The sequence below is a fragment of the Peromyscus californicus genome, unplaced genomic scaffold (assembly GCF_007827085.1).
Source record: "Peromyscus californicus insignis strain IS unplaced genomic scaffold, ASM782708v3 Scaffold_5__1_contigs__length_169319896, whole genome shotgun sequence".
In the NCBI taxonomy this organism is placed as follows: domain Eukaryota; kingdom Metazoa; phylum Chordata; class Mammalia; order Rodentia; family Cricetidae; genus Peromyscus; species Peromyscus californicus.
The window spans coordinates 122,088,348-122,110,716 of record NW_026294573.1 but is presented as its reverse complement, the minus strand read 5'-3'; the positions used below and the strand labels follow the sequence as shown (position 1 = coordinate 122,110,716).

The 22,369-nt window shown below is 37.8% G+C and overlaps 1 protein-coding gene across 17 annotated transcripts in view; it reads right to left on the bottom strand.

Annotated features, from left to right (window-relative positions):
• LOC128096701 (uncharacterized) overlaps positions 1-22,369 on the bottom strand; it is an 868,750-nt gene that overhangs the window by 408,363 nt on the left and 438,018 nt on the right. The window lies entirely within an intron of this gene.

The following is a 22,369-nucleotide window of genomic DNA, read 5'->3' as shown; positions in this document are numbered from 1 at the left end:
TTTTCTGTGAGACTGTCTCCTAGTATCTTAGTTAGGGTTTCTATTGCTGTGATGAGACACCATGACCACAGCAACTCTTATAAAGGAAAACATTTAATTGGGGTGGCTCACTCACAATTTCAGAGATTCAGTCCATTATCATCACATTGAGACATGGTGACATGCAAACATGGTGCTGGAGAAGTAGCTGAGAGTCCTACATCTTGCAGGCAACAGGAAGTGTTCTGAGTTTCACACTGAGCAAAGCTCGAGCAAAAGAGACCTCAAAGCCCACTCCCACAGTGATATACTTCCTATGACAAGGCGACACCTACTTCAACAAGGCTATACCTCCTAGTAGTGTCAATGCATTTGGGGACCACACCACCACAACTAGTAATATCAGAAGCTTCACACAGAAAGTCTCACAAACATGGCTGCCTAAACATGAGCTGAACAAGGACAAGACCAATAGACTTGCCAAAGTTCATTAGCAAAGAGCACGAATCCCCAACCCTACACAAGGAACTATAGGTAACTAGGGAATGCTGAGAGCATAAGAAATAATTTTCCCCAGGCAATGGCAGACTATAAGTCATTATCCGATACCAAATGTTCAGCCCTGAAAATATATGTACAAGTAACATTATACATACTAATAGACTATATTTAGGAACATAAAAATATGTACATATATACTTGTAATAACAATTAATGAAAAAAGATGCCGTGAAGTTGATAGAGAACAAGAAGGAGTAGATGAGAGGACTTGGAGAGAGGAAAGAAAAGTGGTAAATGATGTAATTATATTATAATCTCAAAAATAAATTAAATAATTTTAAAAGGAATGACACTTGTTAATTTTCTAATGGTATTTTATTTTGAATACAATTTAAAGTCAAAAAAGAAATTCTATACTTATCCAAATTAAGAGTAAGGGATTTTATTGTTTATTTTTTTGTTGTTGTTTTTGTTTTTTGTTTTTTCCAGAAGCAGATTATTTTTTATTCAGAAAAAAATGAAGTGTGGTAGTCTCCCCATGAAAGTAGAATTGTGCACACAGGTTTTATGGCCTTTAAATTTTATAGGACAGAAAAGGGGGGACTTTGGAGATGGAAGAGTCATCAGTAAGTCACTTCTCCTGAAATCTGTAAGTAGTAACACCAGCAGCTTTGGTTTGTGGATCTCTTTCTCAGAAGCTTTCAATGGATGTTATTAGTTGAGTCAACTTTTTTAATCCACTTGAGGCTTCTAGGTCATGAACCTTTCATTCCAGACCCAGACTACAGCTAAATGGTGGGGATGTATTCTCTCACTGGTTACTTCCTGAAGAAGGTGGGCAGTAGAGGTAGGAGGCAGTTAAATTCTGTCCCCAGGATCTAAGGGGGGCATTGGCCAAGTTGAAATCCATGACAATAGAAGAGCTTTAACTGATCAGCTTCTGTGAATTGTGGGCTTGCTCCCCTGCACTCCTAGAGTAACTTCTGAGAAATAATCATTCAGAGCCTGAAAGTGAATGTTTTTGTTGAAGAGTGAAACTGAAAGTTATCCCCAAAAGATGGAGGTGGAGGGAGAGGAGTGGAAGTGGAAGCCAGCAAGAAGAGGTGAGTGCCCATAGATAGAACACCATATATAGGGTGAGGGAAGGGTTTGTATTGTGTCTTAAAGGGATGTGTTATTTGGCAGGGGTCGGGTGGGTCAAAATGCAAAGGATATTAGTGAAGTTGATAAATTGGAAGAAAGAGTCTGATTTAGGATTATGGAAAGAGTATCAGATGATAAGAGGCTGGAAAAGGTGGAACTGTCTTTGAAGGTATGTTGTAAGGACCCAGGACAGGGTCAGTCACTAGGTAAAGGTGTAGCTTGAGAGGGATGTGGATCCATAGTGATGGGATACAGAATCAGGACCACTGGACCTTAGTGGAAGGATAAGACAAGTAGCTGAGCCAGGCGGTAGTGCATGCCTTTAAACCCAGCACGGGATTAAAGGTAGAGCCAGGTGGATCTCTGTGAGTTTGAGGCCAGCCTGGTCTACAGAACGAGATCCAGGACAGGCACCAAAGCTATACCGAGAAATTCTATCTCAAAAAACCAACACACACACACACACACACACACACACACACACACACACACACACATATATATATCTCAGTAGCTGATTTATAAGTAGAGTCGGCTGCCTTTAAGAGCTGATGAGGTAGTTCAGTTTAAGAGGGATATCTAGACCTCTTGTGTGGAGAATAAGGGCAAAGATGAGAATAGAGTCCATAGAAGCATTATAACGAGAGGGAGAAGTTGGGGAATATAGGTGTTGTGGTTAGTGAAAAGGATATTTCACTTTTAAAAGCTTGAGATGGAGGAGTGCTCTAACAGGTTGAAGTAAGGGGTGGCAGCATATGATGCTAAGGTTGTGATACAAGTGAAATAAAAGAATGCTAGGGAAACATATTCCTCCCAGGTCCAGTCATTTGGGGTGACAGTAGCAGTAGTTCTATGGCCAGGAATACTGCACCAGACTAAGCTAGCAGAAGCAGCAGGAGCTACAGAACATAAAAGGAAAAAAAAACAAGAGGAAATACAAATGATGGAAAGAACTGTATCTGGTTTTGGGTGAAAGTTACTTAGAGCCAGAACTCCTCCACAGTATCTACCTGTCTTCTAGCATACATATCAGAAACAAACGGAGCTGTTGCAGGATGACAGCCATGACGAGAGCTTATGTGGAGCATTCCCTACCTGGGTATAGGAAGAAGTCTGACTATTTTAAGGGAAGTTGGCAAAGTAAATAAAACATTTAAAAGACAGGGTAAAACAATCACAACAGACTGCTGGCAATGGTCGAGATACAGCCCGAACTGACCTACTCTGGTGATGGGATGGCCAAACACCCTAATTGTCGTGCTAGAAACCCCATCCAACTACTGAGGGATCTGGATGCAGAGATCCATGGCTAGGCCCCTGGTGGATCTCTGGGAGTCCAATTAGCGAGAATGAGGAGGGTTTATATGAGCGAGAATTGTTGAGACCAAGGTTGGATAAAGCACAGGGACAAATAGCCAAATGAATGGAAACACATGAACTATGAACCAATGGCTGAGGGGTCACCAACTGGACCAGGCCATCTGAATGGGTGAGACAGTTGATTGGCTTGATCTGTTTGGGAGGCATCCAGGCAGTGGGACCAGGTCCTGTGCTCATTGCATGAGTTGGCTGTTTGAAACCTGGGGCCTATGCAGGATCGCTTGGCTCGGCCTGGGAGGAGGGAACTGGACCTACCTGGACTGAATCTACCAGGTTGATCTCAGTCCGCAGGGGAGGCTTTGCCCTGGAGGAGGTGGGAATGGGGGGTGGGCTGGGGGAAAGGTGAGGGGGGCCATAGGGGGGAGAACAAGGGAATCCATGGCTGATATGTAGAACTGAATTGTATTGCAAAATAAAAATACAAATTAAAAAAAAAAAGACAGGGTAAAACAATAAATATGAGGAGAATACAGAGGAAAGACATGGTCAGGGGGAGGAGCCAGAGTAGGAGGGAACCAAAAAGGCTACACATATAAAAATCAGACATGTTGATCAGTAGAACTTAATTAAAAACCCAATAAATCAGCAAATCTTTGGACGCCTGATTTTTTTTTTTATAAAGAAACCAAAAATGCACATTGGAAAATAAGACATCAACTTCAACAAAAGGTGCTGGTCGAACAGGATGGCTGCATGTGGAATAATTGAGATAGATCCATATTTATCACCCTGCAGAAAGCTCAACTCCAAATGTATCAAAGACCTCAGCATAAAACAAGATACACTGGACCTGATAGAATAGAAAGTAGGGAATATCCTCAAATTCATTGGCATGGGAAAAACCTATCTGGACAGAACACCATTAGCAGAGGTACTAAGATCAATAATTAATAAATGAAACTGAAAATCATCCTTATGGTAAAGGATATCATTAAGCCAAAGAGGTAGGCTATAGGATGAAAAAAAAAATACAAATTACTTATCAGATAGAGGGCTAATATCCAAAATATATAAAGAACTCAAGAAACTAGACTTCAAGAAAACCACTTAGTTAAAACATGGGGCACAGATCTAAACAGTACTCTGAAAAGAGGAAACAAAACTGACTGAGAAGCACTTAACAGAAATGTTCAGCATCCTCAGTCATCAGGGAAATGCAAATCAAAACTACTTTGAAATTCCATTTTACACCTGTTAGAATAGCCACAATCAATAATACAAATGACAGCTCATGCTGGTGAGGATGTAGAATAAAGGGAACACTCCTCCATTGCTGGTGGGAGTACAGTCACTATGCAAATCAGTGTGATGATTCTTTCAGAAGCTTCGAAGAGAGCTACTTTAAGATCTAGCTGTACCACTCCTGGGCATATACCCAAAGGAAGCTTCATCCTATCATGGAGACACTTGCTCAACCGTGTTCAGTGCTGCTCTATTCATAATAGTCAGAAATTTGAAAAAAATCTGTGGTGGTATTGTGTTCCCCAAAATATTGTGTACCTTAATAAACTTATCTGGGGTCAGAGAACAGAAAAGTCACAAGATACTTAGGCTAGAAAATGTTAGCACATGCCTTTAATCCTAGCATTCCAGAGATAGAAATCCCTCTGGATCTTTGTGAATTCAAGGCTGCATTGGAAACAGCCAGGCATGGTGACTCATGCCTTTAATCCCAGAAAGCAGCCTTTAATCCCAGGGAGTGGTGGTAGAAAGCAGAAAGGTTTATAAGGCGTGAGGACCAGAAACTAGAAGCATTTGCCTGGTTAAGCATTTGGCTGGTTAAGCGTTCAGGATTTCAAGCAGCAGTTCAGCTGAGAGCCATTGGGATGAGGACACAGAAGCTTCCAGTCTGAGGAAAAAAGACCAGCTGAGAAATTGGCCAGGTGAGGTTAGCTGTGGCTTGTTCTGTCTCTCTGATCTTCCAGTGTTCAACCCAATACCTGGCTCAGGTTTGATTTTATTAATAAGAACTTTTTAAGATTCACACTACAAAAATCTGTATATTAATGAATAAATGAATGGCTAAAATATTTAGCACATTTAGACAATGGAGTATTATTCAGCTGTTAAAATATTGAAATCATTAAATTCACAGGTAAATAGATGGAGCTAGAAAAAATCATCCTGAGTGAGGTAACTCCAACTCAAAGGGCAAAAACGATATGTATTTTCTTATATCTGGATGTTAGCTATTAAGTCTTTGATAAGCAGACTTCAGTGCATATAACTACAGAGATTAGGTACGAAGTGAGAAACTTTGGTGGGATGCAGGTGTCAATTGATAATCCTAGGAAAGGAAATAGAATAGGGAGTTATGGATGAATGGGTTGAGGAACTGGAGTGGGAGGATCAAATGGACAGAGCAAGGAAAGAGGGGTGTGAGGGTGGGAATACAGGGAGGGAAACTTAAAACTAAGGGCCATTTGAGATGTTGTATGGAAACTTAATACAGTAGAAGCTGCCTAAAATATATCCATATAAGAAGGTGTTCTAAATGAAATTTGTCAAATAATGGGGGAGACAGAGCTCCAACTGGACATCTCTCATCACCAAATGAAGACTCCGTTTCTAAGAATGAGTTACATCTAATCCAGTTGTTGTCCATAGGAATCCTGAAATAACCCAGTGTACTGCCAAAGTTATCAGTTGCTCTCAACAAACTGATGGGCAAGATCATATTGCTGAAGACAACACAACTTATGGAACATGGAGAAGTCAAGTGGTACCTAGTTAGAGCCTTAATCACTACTGACTAGTGTTTAGGGTACTGGAAATAATCTTCATTCTACCAAAGGAGAATGGTAAACTCCAACCCAACTACAAACCCTTTGATCTACAATGGTGATCTGCATGTAAGGTGTGCTAGTGTAACAGTGGCACAGAGCTTGTGGGAGTAACCAACCAATGTCTGATTTGAGTTAAGGCCTACTTCATGAGATAGAACCCATCTCTGATGCTGCTTAGATGGCTAAGAACCTAAGACTAGATAGGGTAGGGACCTAGGAGAAAATGAAATACTACCATTCTGCTAAAGGAATGTAACACCAAATGATTCTTAACAACATTCTTCTACACTCATAGATTAGTGTCTTGCTCAGCCATCACTAGAAAATCTTCCTCTTGCAGTAGATGGGGATAAATAGAGAGGCCCACAGCTAAACAAGGCGCAGAGTGAGAGACCTTGAAACACCAGGTGCTAAATGGAATGTCTCCGTCAATCCCCATCCTCCCATGGCTCAGAGAACTCTGAAATTAAGAGCCAGAGGGGATGGAGAACAACAAGGAAACAAGGCCCTCTAGACACAGGAAGAACAATGCACATGTGACATCACAGAGACTGTGGCAATGTGCACAGAACATGCAGGGGTCTGGGCTTGGTGGGGCTGCTGAGAGTGGAAGTGGACACAAGCCCACTTCCCCAACCCAGAAACTATGTCCAACTGATAAGCACTATCAAATGAAAGCCTAATTTTCTCCAGTGGACTCTCACTGGGTACACAAACCATTCTTAAGGCCAGATTCCACACCCAAAAGTAAATAGACAACACAAAACACAAAACCAACTCAGTAGTATTTTTGGTGTGCTTTGTTTGTTTGTTTTGTTTTATTTTGTTTGTTTGTCTCAATGTTTTATAATGCTTTGTCTGAGCATTCTTTTATTTTGTGTTTTCTTACCCTATATGTCTTTGCTTATATAATAGGATTTATCATTTTGTATTTTTATGGAAATTCTGTGTTTGGCAATGAGTATGTCTCTGCATCTATATGTATTTATTGGTCTTTTTCTTTTGTTCTTTGTTTTTCTGTTCACTTGTTTGTTTGTTTTGTCCTATCGAAGTTTGCTTGTTTTAAATTATTGGATTTTTTTTTCTTTTTAGATGCCTGTTTTCTAACGAGAGAAAGCTATACATAGGAGAAAGCTTGACATTGAATTTTTGTCTGGTGCCTGGGTTTTTGATATCTGATGACTGCAGTACCCTAAATTGTTAAACATACTGATCATTTTAATCTTGGTTAGTCTGGGTAGTTATATATTATATAAATTAATAAGAGTAAGCTTTGAAACAAACTGGATATAATATTTTTGCATTGTAGGGAAACTTTGTATCCTATTATCCTAATTAGCTTTTCATTGTTATAACAAAATTCTGACCAAAACCAACTTGGAGGGAGGAAGGGGTTTATTCATCTTAGAAATTCGAGTTGTAGTCCATCCCTCAGAGAAATAAGGGAAGGATCTCAAGGCATAAACCCGAAAGTAGGAACTAGAGCAAAGGTGACGGAGAAATTCTGTTTACTGGATTGCCTTCTCAAACTAACCAGAACTATCTGCCCAGGAGTGGCACTGCCCACCGTAGCCTGAGCCCTCCTACATCAATCATTGATTTAAAAATATGTCCCACAAACATGCTCACAGTCCAGTTCCTCGGCTGAGGTTATCTCCCAAATGACTTCAGTTTATATAAGTTGACATAAACTAACCACAATGTATCCTTTGTCAACCTGACAAATACATTACCACTAAACCACAATACTTCTTTTCTTGTTGATCCATAAGATCACATATTAATATCACAATATAAAATGTAGTAAAAACCTTAAATGGTCCACAGTCAACACCTTAAAAGTCCAATCCTTTTTTAAAATATCCAATGTATTTTTTTTAAGTCCAAAATCTTTCAACTGTGGGCTCCTCGTTCAACACCTAGTAAATTACACACCTATGAAAAGGGAAGAAACAGTTACAGTGGAATCAAAGCAAAAACAGTATTAATCAGTGTAAATTGCTCGGTGTCTGAGGTGTGGAACTCACTCACGATTTCTGGGGTTTAAAAGGCTTAGTAACCTCTTTTGTACCTCTGCCACCCACAACATACACGGCTTGACTCACAGGCTCAAGCTGGCTTCACTCCACACTCGCGACTGTCCTGATATCTTCAAGAAACTCGGATTTTTACTTCAACAGAGGCTGCACTTTCACCAATGGCCCCTCATCGCCTCTTTGGGAACTCAGACCCTGGCATGCAGTATCAAGCCCAAGCTTTCCTCCATGCCCTCTTCAACCCTATAGCTTGCATGGTACCAAAACCAGTACCGTGTGGGAGGCTCTTGAACTTAGCAAGTGCAGCTTCCAGCTTGAAATGCAGCCTTGGTCTGCTCTGGAACACAGCTTCTGTGGACTAACCCTGAGGAAATACTTCCAAAAGATTCTACTTTCATAATACTGGCCTCATATTAATCTCAGATCATTTTCAGCTCTAGCTGAGCAGCATTGATTTTTCCCAGTAAAGCAAAGGTTTCAGTTCAGTAGTTCTGGTTTGCTGTTAATCACAGCTAACTGTATAGCCACAAACAACCAAAACCCACACATTTTAATTCAAATATACCACACAAAAAGCCCTGATAAATTATTTGTTTCTTTCTGAAACTTCACAAGCCACACTAGAGACAGAATTTGCTCTTCCTTTGGGACGGTAGTCTGTTTTGGGTGTGTGTGTGTGTGTGTGTGTGTGTGTGTGTGTGTGTGTGTGTGTGTGTGTGTATGTGTGTGTGTGTGTGTGTGTGTGTGTGTGTGTGTGTGTGTGTGTGTGTGTGCTCATGAGGGGGGTTTCATGTGTGTGCACCCATGCATTCATATGTGCATGCATGTAAGTGGAAAGAAGAGATCAGCTGTATCATTTTTAAAGAATCATTCATCTTGAGTGTTTTTAAGTATTTCTTTTAATTACATTTTTTTCATACAAGCATATGTTCTACATTTCCACATTGACCATATTTCCTGTCATACTCACAGTCTTTCCTTTCCTATTTGTCACCCTTGTTCCCCTAAACGGTTCCACTTCTACTTTCATTGTGTGCATGCCTACATTATTTTTTACAATGACATAAATTCTAGGAACAATGAATGAAAGAAAACATGACAAGGTTTGTCTTTTATGAGACAACATCTCTCACTGGGACCTGGGGTTTGCTGATGTAGCTAGGCTGACAGGATGGTGGGATCCAAAGACCTCTGTTTCAGCCTCTCCAGTGTGCATGTGGAGGCCAGAGAACAGCATTGGCATCTTTTCCTATCTTATCTCTACCTTATTATTGTTACATGTTTGAGACAAGGTCTCTCACTGAACCCCGAGCACCCTGTTTCAGCTGGACTGGCTGGACATCATCCCCAATGATCCACGTGTCTCTGCCTTGGCCCTGGCTTTACAAATGTGGTGGCAGTGATGGCTCTTGAGGTGGGGATTGCGGTACAAACTCAGGTCTTCAGGCTTACACTGCAGGCACCTACCCAGTTATCTTACCTTCATCTCACCAACTCTTCTTTTAATCTTTCAATTGGTTGTTTGAGAGGCCAGCCCAACTATATAAGAGAAGGAAATCTGTTTTGCCCATATGAGTGTTAATTTTATCTAAAAATACTTTTTTCAGCGAAATTTAGACCAGTGATATACAAATAGTAAATAAACATAAAAAAAAGTGTTCCCTGTGATGTTACTAGATAGATGTGAATTTGAGGGATTATGAGATGCCATAACCACCTACCAGAACAACTAAATCCAGAACACCTACCACACCAAAAGCTAGTGAGAATGACAACCAACAAGTCTATTCATTGGTTGAATACAAACTAGTAGTCACTGTGAATAAAATGCTTGGCAGTTCTGTACATAACTACACTTATGCTTAACATATGGTCCAGCAATGGCATTCCTTTGCATTTACTCAAAGAAGTTGAAAACGTAAATCTACCACACAAAACATGCAGATATCAGCTAGACTCATAATTCCAAAACTTGGAGTAAAACCAAGATAGCCATCCATGGATGATTTGATAGATAAACTATAGTACATTCAGATAATGGAAACTTATTCACATCTAACACAAAATGATTTATTAAACCGTGAAAACACATGGAGAAGAATGTGTCTATAGCTAAGTGAGAGATGCCAATCTGGAAAGCCTGCATAGCATTTAAGTCTGTGATTCTGACACAGCAAACAGATCGGCAGTTGCCAGGAGTTGGGGGAGGGAGGAATGACTACAGATAGCATAGAGGAGTTTTAGTGAAATCAGAGTAGTTTAGCAAAGCTATTCTGCATGGTACTATACCAGCGGATACATGTCCTTGAGGTTTGGATCTAGGAAGTTTCCCAGAAGAGCATATATTGAATCTTAGTCCTTATCAAGCAACACCATTGAGGGAAGACTGATCATTAAAGTTCTGTCTTTTGCAATGATTAATGAGTTATTGGATTCCTAATTGAGGGCATCATTGGAGGTGATGAGAAAGTTAAATGGTGCGGTCTACTTGAATGAAGTAAGTTTGACGTAAGTCTCTTGGGGTGTGCCTTTGAGGTTGGAATTTGGCCCCACATTGGGCGCCAGATATTGGTGAAATTATTAAGGCCACTCCACATAGTTAAAAGGGAGGTTTATTTTGTGGGGTAACTTACAAGTGAAGGGATTGGTTACAGGGTCTGGGAAAGGTGTAGCACAGTCTGGCGGTGTTCTCTGGAGAACTCTGCTTGGTCTACCTCCAGCATCCAGGGTCCAGGAACGAAGCATCTGCAGAGTCCTCTCTCAGCCCCACCTTGTAGGCTTGACAGTTACCAAAGCCTCAATGGGGGTTGGAACTTCCAGATCAAAGCTGGAATGGCTACCCACTACACTGCCCTTTCTGCTCTTTCTCTCTGATTCCATAAGATGACAAAACTCTTCACATTCTTCCCTCACTTTGATATTCTGTTTACCTCCAGCTAAAAGAAGAATAGCCTACCTTGGACTGAAATCTCCATACCTGTGAACAAAAATAGATCTTTCTCCCCTTTGTTTTGTAACAGTGGCAGGTCTTTATAGATTATTAAGATACAGATGTGCAATGCTCAGAGTCCATCCTTATGTAAGTTACACACTTTTGGTAGCAATGAGGCTTCCAGGTAGGGATTCCACGCCCAAGAGATGAACTACTGCCTTGGTGCATTGCTCTGAAAGTAGAATAGTCAGTATGTGTGGTATGAATTAGTGATTTTTTTAAGACTCTTTACTTTCTGTTCAATTTAAGAATGACACTTAGACAGAGTTCTAACAAGATTTTTACGATAAAAGAAACCTGTGGCCCAGAAGGAAGCAAGCATGATAGAACAGCTTCCCAAGTCAAGACAGACAACAGCAAACAGGAGAATAGAAAGCTGAATAACCAAGGCGGCCTGGAGAAAGCAAGGGCATACAGGTCTGACTATGACATGATAAAATAAGATGAAATGTCTGTGGATAGATTAGGAGCATTAGAGTGCCTGAAAGAAATAAAATTTGTGTGAGATTTTCACCTCACTAAGAATTTCATTACTCTTTCCAGAAAAGTAATCAAAGCCATATTTTAAAAAAAACACAAAAAGCCAATTCAATGGTTGTCATTGTACAGCACTTACTGCAACACTTCATAGACATATGTTTCCTTAAACCTTTTCACTGTTTGGTATGAAAACCTTTAACTGACTCATTTCACTTTACTATTTATGGAATTAGAAAACTGGTCTGGTTTTTTGTTGAAAAGTGTTAAAGATATTTGAAGTTTGCCTTCAGTTTCTTACTGAGGTTGAATAAAATGTAGCCCTACATAGTATTCTTAGCAAACAGAAAAAAAAATATTGTAAATAAATTATATTCAGAATATCTCCAAAAAATAAAGAATATACGGTTAGAGAATTTATAGATGTGAAAGACTACGTGTTATGATTACTGACATGATCTTCCTTATTTCTTAACATATGATAGTTTACAAAGGATTTCTGAATAATATTTTAATATGTTCTAAGCCAACTGTTAGAAATTCAACTGCAAGAAGTTGATCCTGGCTTTAATCAGTGCCATCCCCATCATTTTCCTATCCTGGAAGATGTTTGTCACTAGAATTTGACTCCAATGCCAGTCTCCAATTCCCACAGTGGTTTTTACTTCCTCCTCGCTTTGGTACATGCAAGAAAAAGTTACATTCCCATGAAAAATCCTAGTTAAACAAGGCATTTTCTTGATCTTAGAGGCTGTATTTTCTCATGAAGCATATATAAAATTTGTTTTATGCATTTAAGAATATTCTGAGGAAAATTAATTTGTTCTTTTTATTCTTCACTTGCTGAATTCTTCTATTGTAAATCTTACCGAATTCTTTACTGTGTCTGAAGATATGATCCCATAGTTGACTTGTTTTTTTCTTTTGTTGATGTTTAACTATATTATTTGATTTCCTAACACAAATAAGCAGGTATTTCTGGAAGCCATTACTTGGAATATAATGCAGAATGTGAAGTCAAATTCCTGATTTCCCTTAGCGCTTTTTTGATAAACAGAGCCTGTGTATCTGAGCCTCAAAATTAAACATTTATAAAATCCATTTAGTTTTATATAATAATTTTATATAATTGTATTGCTTCAGCATAGAGGAAGCATTTGGTGACAGATGCTGAAGGTGAGCTGAAAAAGTAACTGTATACAGTTTATAAGCTTAAGTTTTATATTTCAAAACCTTGTTAGAATCTATCTAAGAAAATAAAATTTTCCGGATATTAGATAACTAATTATGTAAATAGTTGAAATAATGCCATTCTGATACATCTTTTTATAAAACATAATTTTATATTGAATCTTTGGGTAGTTCACATCATTGGGTAGTTTCCCAATCCCATACATTTTGCATTCCTTCCATATCTACCCTTTACCTTATAACCTCCATTGCAAAAGTTGATTAAAAATAGAGAGATAGATAGACAGACAGACAGATAGATAAAAACATTTTGTCGATCCCTCTGGGCAATGACTTGATCCTCTATCAATTGCCGCATTCTGCACATATACCATTGTGCTGTCTTTCCTACATCTCCACCACATATTCATACATCCTAGTGGCATTGCAGGTTGCAGTATGTCACACAATAATACCCTCTTAAGTGTGTCTTTTTGGAAGTCTTGCAACTCATTTCTACAATATTTTGTACATCTTTGTAACGCACAATTTAAATCTTATACTACAATGTTAATTTCATGTTCCAACATCAAATGTAAACACAACAGACACTTCCATTTTTATTCCATTTAACACTTCTCTACCAAAACTAGAGGCTATCCATATTTTCTACCATTTTGTATTTTAGGCATGCACCAGAGTTTTTGATTGGGGATGCCATCTGAAGTAGGTCTCAAAACTTCTTACCTGGTGATACTTGAAAAATAAGGATGATTAAAATCTAAGAAATATGTTTAGGTTGTAGATCAACCATCTCCACACCGTTGACCTGACCCCTTACACTTAAGCTCTTCTTTGAGAAAATCTGTTTACTGAGTGTATTCCATATTTTTATAGTGGAATGATGTCAGATTGTTTCATGCTAAGAAATATGTGATCTTTCTTTGCAGATAATTTATTTTTCATTATACCTCTTTTATCCTACTTAGAAAATATGGATTCTTCCTTGTGGAATGATGGCCCCCCCCTCAACATCTGAGTAGGAAATGCTAATGACGTTTGCTACAGAAAATAACTTTTAAACACTGATAGAAAGGGTAAGATGTGCTACGTCACAAATGCAATGTGAAAAATATTCTAATTTGATTCTATAATGCATAAACTGAATAAAATTTTTTACTTTAAAACACCAAAATTTGACGTAATAAAATTATGTAAGAATGTAAAAGCTCTAGACCAACACCTAGCTTTACTCTGGGTAGTATTAGCCCTAACACAAGGGTCCCAGGTATAATTCTCTTAAGCAGCTTTATATCTTGCCATTAAAACCATTTCCCCTCTATGTTAAGCTTTCATATCCTTTCAAACACATTAATGTGTCTCCAGAACAGACTCTCACAGATTTCTGACTGCTTTGAATATTTCCATTTTAATAACAGTTTCAGATCTTCACTCAGAGCAATATATACCCCTTACTGTCAGAGGCTTGTGAGAGACAGAAGAAAATAGCTTGTCATCTAGTGTAAGGTTGTTTGCTTTAGAATACAACCCACAGGAAAATTAAAAGGGAACATTATTTACATTTGATTTCTTATCCTTTTGTGCTCATTCCTGAACAATTCTACCAGAATTTGCTTAGTCCCTGTGTAACCTATTCCTTCCCTTTTGAGAATGATTACACAGAATGCCATGCTCAAAGAACTATGATATATTTCTTCAGCATCAGAAGGGCAATTTAGAGCTGAGTTGCTTAGTTTCCATCATATGGGGTCTTCTTTTCAGTATCCCAGGAGCTCAGCGATATGGAATACTACTTCCCAGAAACAGCAGTGTAAAAATCAAGGCTGGTAACACTGGCAAGAGTATTTCTGGAATTTTAAACTTCTGATCACATGTGCAAACTACTGTCATGCATTCAAACAATTTTAAAGATTATTGTTTCCCTAAGGTAACATTAAGTTTAAAGTTAAGGGAGAAAGATAACATCATCTATTTTAAGCATAACTGACTATCGACAGGGTTTTACATGAAGAAAAATAAAGACAAAATTGGAACAGGACAGAAAAACTATAATTAAATTATGAAGGACACATTTTTATACAATGTCCCTATTACTTATGCATGAGTGCCAGTCAATCTCATTTTGTAATTAAAAAAAAACTGAGTTATTGTCTTAGGGTTTCTATTGCTGTGAAAAGACACTATGACCACAGCAACTCCAATAAAGGAAAACATTTAATTAGCTGGCTTAAATTTCAGAAGTTCAGTCTGTTATTATCATGGTCGGACATGACAACATGCAGGCAGACATGGTGCTGGAGAGGTAGCTGAGAGTTCTACATCTTGCATAGGCAACAGGAAGTGAACTGAGACACAGGTGGTATCTTGAATATATATGAGATCTCAAACTCACCTCCACAGTGACACATTTCTCTATCAAGACCATACCTACTCCAACAAAGCCACCCCTTCTAACAGAGTCACTCCCTATGCATTTATGGGGGCTAATTACATTCAAATTACCATAGTTAACAAAGAAAGTAGTACACTCTTTGTTCACTTTTAGTGACTCTGTTCACTTAAATTGATAATGAAATTCCAGGAATGATGCACACCTTTAAATTCTAGCCCATGGAAGCAGAGGCAGACAGATCATTGAGAGTTTGAGGCTATCCTGGTCTACAAATTGAGTTCCAGGCCATTCAGGGCTACAGAGTGGGACGCTGTTCAAAAAAATCATTCATTCATTCAGTCAATAAAGTAAAATTACCAATAAAAATCTGGAAACTAAAATTACATACTCTGGAGTGTTAAATTACTATGACCACCAAACACATGAATATTGTTCAACACCATGGGGTTGGATTCCTTCCTTGGTGTGTTGCTAACTTGGTAACAAAGACCCATCAGAAGTCTTATCTCACAGTCAACACTCTGATTCAAAAGCTCTTACATAATTTGTTTCCTTCATTACACTGGAAAAAAATCTTCTAGTAACTAATTATTTAGCTTTAATTAGGATATATTTTTAAATAGCTGAGTGATTTTTTAAGTATTAGTTAAGATCTTTGTTTAATAAATCTAAATCACCAAAGAAGCAAACATTTCCTGAACTTCACTCTGTCTTCCAGTTGTTTGTTTTACCCCATCTTGTCTCATACCAGCAATTCCAGATCAGAGATTTAAGTAGCTTAGGCTTTCTTTCCCCAGGACTTCTTGGCTGTGTGCATATTACTAGTCTTCTGTTCTCCTGCTCTCCCATATCCTAGTCTTTGCAGGTTCTATAAATTCTCTATGTCCAACAAATCTGTAGTTTTAAAAATATATGTTCTTCCTGGGTTTCTATCCTCTAGTTGTTTTATACAACTGTTACTTCTGCAATGAAATCCAAATAATGTAAGGTGACATACTGAATGAAGAAAGGAAGAATTCGGTTTCTATTTCATTTTTCTCTTTTCTTTTCTTAGTTCTTTGAGAGCTTCATATAATGTATGTATTTCATATTTAACTCCTCTATCTCTTTTGGGTTCCACCTTCCCAACTTTGTGGGATTTTTGTTTGTTCATTTGTTTGTTTGTTTTGCCTTCAAGAACACGTTTTATTGTCCAGATATTATTGTATATGTGATCTTTCACTGGAGCATGGCTGATTTACCAGGAACTGCACTCTAAGAGAAAAGTGTCTTTGTCTATCCCAGAAGGAAAAAAAAAGTCTATATCTCTCTAGCTGAAGGAAGACTTGAACACGGCATGCTAAATCAATGACCAGGCCAGCCATGTCTCCTGGTGCAGTAAGTGGCAAGAATATCATGATGTAACCAAACACATTCTGCTTTAATTTAAGTTTTGCTTTCCAAGATGATAGCCATACCTGGCATCAATACTGGACCAAGAATCTGTGACTAGACATGTCATAGGTCCTGGAAGAGAAACTACCACCATTATGCTGCTGAGTATAGTATTAAACAATCTCCTAATGATGTATCATTATGCCCATTGATATACACATCTCTCTATCCTTATCTAAAATGTATTTATTTGCAGTAGTTAGTGATTAACATAGAGACCCACAGCTAGTCATAGCACAGAAAATGAGAGATTACAGAATTCTCAGCCCATAATGGAACATACATATCACACACATCTTCTCAAGGCTCAGGGATCATTGTAGAAGAAAGGACAGACAAAGTGTAACAGCTGGAAGCAGTTGGTGACTACAAGGAAACCTTATCTTCTGGACAAAAAGGGCAGTTGCACATATGAACTTAAAGTGATTGCAACCGCATACACAAAAGCCTGTTCAAGCCCAAGCCAGACAAAACACTTCCTTTTATTTTTTGTTAGTTCTTTAAAAATTTCATACAATATTTTTGGTCATATTTATCCCTCCCTCAACTCGTACAAGATCCACCACCTTTTCCTACCCACCAAAGTATATATCCACTTTTTCTTTGCACCCATCATATCCAATTTGTACTGTTCATATATTCTTGGATAGGTGATCTAGCACTGGAGGGTGGTCGATTTAATAGGGGCTATACCCCTGATTAAAACTGACTTGACCTACATGATCAGGGGTCAGTTGCCAATAGCACCTGTTAGGAGTGATATTTCATGGCTACCTCCCATCTCCATTTCAAGATTTGATCTGCCTTGAACTTCCACAGATCTTGTACATGTGAAAACAACTGTTATGAGTTCATATCACATACTATGGAATTCAAAATATAAACTTTACAAAATTGATGCAAAAGTAGAAAACAAACAAAAATATTCTTACAAGGGAGAAACCTGAAGTGTCTTCCCAAAGTGAACTTTTCTAAACATCTTAGCAGAGTTGTTTCTGTATGGTAGGCTACATATGGTAGTTATGTATGGTTGTTTAATTTTAAGTATTTGTCCAAGTAATTAAACATAAACTCCTAAGTGAGAAAATCCACATTTACATTTTCCATATCTTTGGCATAGTCTAAACACTGCCATGCACATAGTAGGTACCCAATATCATCCACTTAATTAAGCAAATAATTAAATTCATGAGTATTAGTATTCTAACTTCCTCCAAGTAACAATGCAATTTGTGTTTTCTTAAAACTACTTCTATTTTTAACTACAGTATGTAGTTGGTAAAGGATTTTACAACTCACTAAATTAGCCCTTGGTGATTACCCCTACTGCGCAATTTACCACTATTTTATTAAAGCAAGATTAAAGATAATACTTCATTGGAAGAAGCAACAGCAGCATTAACCTCTATTTACCTTGACATAATAAAGCTTTAATAAAACATGGGCAAATTACATTGAGGGGGATAATTATTCTAACATAAAATTTAAAGGGAACTTCATTTCTTATTCTGCATGTTTAGTGCTTTAAGATTAGTGTCATTAATGTCTTTTTCTCATTTATAGAGGATACATAAAAATATTTAACCCTCTCCAATTTGTTTTCTTATTAAATAATTCTGAATTTATATTCATGTTAATAAACATAAGAGGACATTTTAAAAATGCAACAGTTCTGCAGAATAAATAGAATAGAAAATCAAAGCAGGGAGAGTATTATGGGAAAGATTTTACCTCAAGCCAAAAAAAAAAAATGTCATCCTTGTCTAAATTTTTGAGTGTTGAATCAAGAATATTCTTGTTTGTTTTATATCCTCTGGCTTTATTACATCAGACAAGTTTCAAAGGGGCCAAGCACACAGGATTGAAAAATAACACAGCGGCATTTTGCAGTGGAGTGTTCTGCCTTGGCTGTGTTTTGTTGTTCATGTAATACTTTTCAATAAACAAAGATGTCAATCAACTCTCTTTCCAGCACATCACATTTCAGATTTAAACCACTTCAGACACATCAGTGCCCCAAGCTCACACATTTAACAGATAAAAATTCAGCTTTCTGTCAAGGAAGAATACAGTATTGATTGTAGGTGGTGTTAGGCAAGCATGTGGCAGAACAATATTATCTTCATAGCCACATATAGTCTCCTATAGAGGAGTAACATAAATTGCATTATGCTCATCAAAATTTTGTCTAATGTTCAGCATTGATTAATATCCATTTCCAAATGCATTCTTGAGAAAGACTTCTAGATGCAGCCAATTGTGAGGGTAGCAGAGGGGGGTTAGGAACACATGATAGCAATCATAAAAACTTGGATCACTTGATTTGATTCTAGTGCTTTGTGAATTAGCATAATTCAAACATGCTTCATTAAAAATCATGATGGTACAAGTCCTTCAGTTTAATGATCCAAGTACATATCACGTGAGCTGAGCATTAAGTAAGAACACCAACACAGTTGGTGATGGCTATAAGAGACATTTCTCTTAAAATTAAAGGAAAGTACAGACTTTACCTCAAAGATATGAAAAAGCAAAATGGGGAAGTCAGCCCAGCACTATGTGTGGTATGTTATATGTCTTTATTATCTTCACATCTCTGATTGTCTCTAGGGACCACTGAAGGTAAGATACCACATCACTTCTAGACTACTGGTATACAATTTATCTACATCTCAGACTAAATAATTTGAATTTTCAGCATCCAAGTTAGATTTGACCTGTGAGGTTTGGCCGAAGGAAAAATTCAACTGTTCCTGAGTGTTCCAGATGTTCCAGTGTTCCAGATGTTAAAGGAATTAACTTTCAAGTTAATTAAAGCGACATAAATTGATGCTAATAGTATTAGTAAGAATATTTTTATTGGCACATATTTAACCATACATCAGATCTGATTCAACAGTGATATCATTTTAACTTGTGCTACACACTGTATGAGAAAAAATAAAGACAGCATATAAGATACGCCTTTATTTGGGCCATTTTTAACATCAAGTACTGACTTAGACATAGTGATTATTGCTTATGTGCTTCAAATACAAGATATAACTGGGATAAGTTTTAAGGTAAATTAATTTTCTCTTAAATGGACTAGATTTGGAGGGTGCAAAATTCCTAATGCCCTCTAGTTTTATGTGATACTCTTAGGACCTGGATTAAATTTAAGAATGGGGTGCTCTTTTCCACATCACCATTTTTGCTTTTGAAATTTTATGAGGCATCATCAGAAAAACATTTTAAAGAGTTTGTAACAACTTTAAAATAGATTAAATTTTAGAGCCTAATGTATTTTCTAAATGTATTTTATTTAAATCTACAGTTTTATTGCTAGATATATTAAGTGCTACAAAGTTAAAATGCAAACTCTCACTGATGAGCTTTTACAGTCAAGAAAATGTTCATTTCAGAAATATCAAATTGGTCATTTCTTTTGCTGCAAACACATAGCTCAGCATTAGAACCTTGGCCACCCTTTACCAATATTCTTATGGATTTTTGTCTAGGTGTTTACATTAAGCAAGGGCCTACATCTCTGAGTAATTTAGTAATTTTCAAGTTGAAAAATGAAGAGCAATTTTTATATATTTTATTGCATATTATATTATATAAAATATATAAAACTATTTCAGATATTTTACAATTTTCATTCACAGAAGTAAAAATGACCAAAAGAGATGGGTCAGGTGATATGATGCACTAGGAAAATAACTAAACTTATAGTTCTAGTCAGCCACAGAAATTCTTACTTTATATAACAAAATAGAGAGCAAAATTTGAGCCCAAACCAGGGCATTAATAACTGGGCATGAGCTCATAGCTCTCAAGTCATCTGTCTGCAGGGCTACAACCATCTGCCTCAAAAATTCTAGTCGGAGAAGATGATGTCACATATCCCACATTATTAATGTGGCAGTAAACCACAAAGATGAAAATAAAATCTTTTACAAAATAAGTCTAGGAAGAGAAATCAGCAAATTATTTTCCAAACTAATAGAAGTTAAATCAGCTGACTAGAAAAAAGTTTAAGACATGAAGTTCATTAAAATTAAAGCTCATCTTTCATTTATCTTTATTAAATATGGATATACAGCAGAGGTTGACTTACATTTGATTTTTAAAAAATACTTTCAGTTGAATGATGTCCATTCAATCTTCATCATTGGTTTTGAAATTCTAATAAAATTTGAACATGATCCAGGTAAAAAAACAATGGCTTAGCAAATTTGGAGTGAGGAATGAGGGCAAGCTATGATGAAAATGTCTGCAGATACATTATTCTTTCGTCTATGACATATAAAGGATTACAAACTTTATTTTTGAAAGAGACTTTCTAAAGTTTTCTAAATTGGGTAGCAATGGGATTAAACTGTTCTTTAGAAATACGACCTTATGTTAAATGCACATAAGAAAAATGTAAGCACGACAAGACCAATAAACTAGGGAGCTATATAATTTAGGGGGAAAGTCATCTGAAATAAGGTATGAATGGTGAACGTATGTGTTTCTGCATCTACATGTGTTTCTTGTGCTTTTCTTTAACTCTTTTTTGTTTGTTTCATCCTATCCTGATTTGTCTGTCTTTGTTTTACCTTATTGTTATTCTCTAGATGTTTGTTTATTTTCTAACAAGAGACAGAAAAGGGTATGGATTCAGTTGGAGAGTAGGTCAGGAAGATCTCAGAGGAGTTGAGGTAGGGGCAACTGTAGTCAGAATATATTGTATGAAAATATTTGTATTCAATAAAAGAAATCTAGAAGAAAAAAATGAAAAATGAATCCATCAGGAAAAATCAATGTAATACTATAAATACCAAATGATATTCATTGACACTTTATTAGTAGTTGGGAACTGTAGCAGGAATCTTAAAAGGTCTTATTAATAAAAAAAAATCTGGAGCCAGGTATTGGGGTGAATGCTGAAAGATCAGAGAAATAGAACAAGCCACATCCAACCTCGTCTTGCCAACTTCTCAGCTCATCTTGTTTCCTCAGACTGAAAGCCTCTGAGTCCTCATCCGAACGGATCTCAGATGTACTGCTGATAAAAGTCTAAAAGCTTAAAAAGACTTAGTTTCTGGTCCTCATGCCTTATATACCTTTCTGCTTCCTGCCATCACTTCCTGAGATTAAAGGTATGTGTCACCATGCCTGGCTGTTCCCATTGTGGCCCTGAACTCACAAAGATCTTAATGGATCTCTGTCTCCTAAGTGATAGGATTAAAGGTGTGTATGCCACCATTTTCTGGCCTCTATGTCTGTCTAGTGGCTGTTGTGTTCTCTGATTCCAGGTAAGTTTATTAGGGTGCACAATATATTGGGGGACACAATATCACCACAGGGAGCCATTCTAAACACCTAACCTACTTTATCTTATCTAATCTCCACAACTATTCTATGAGGAATAGATCAACATTACTTTCATTTAATAATCTTTATATTATATGTTGCAAAATGTATTAAAGGTCACATGCCTAGTACAAGACAATAATGTCGTTCCAGAAAGAATGCCTGCCTGCCAAGTGGGAGGAAGTGGTTCTGAGGTCAGAAGAACAGGAGAGCTGCCCCTGCCTGCCACCAGCGGCCATACTAGGGAGATCAGGCCATGTACCCTGTGTGGGTACAACAATAGAACTAACCACATTGGCAGAGGTGTGGGTGAGCCAGCCCCAATGTTATGCTCATGGGAGAGCTGTCTCTATTACCCATCTGTCATGTGGCTGCATGGGCGGGGGAGAGATGCCCCTCCCACCCCTCATGCCTGAGGCAGGTTGTAGAGTTAGCCCTGAGGTCATAAGAGCTGGAGAGCTAGCCCTGTCCCTCATCAACTGCCTCACTCAGGAGAGTGGCCCATAAGCCATGCCTTGGCAATACAGTGGAGCTGGCCCTGAAGGTGAGCGGGCCCTGAAGGCGAAGGTGTAGGATATCTGACCCCAGGACATGAAAACAGAAGAACTGGTCCTGCCCCTTGCTCATTGCTGCAAGGGGTGAACTCACCAGGGTAATGCAGGAGAGTACACCCTGGTGGTGAGGACAAGGGAGAGCTGGTGAGAGGACCAATACT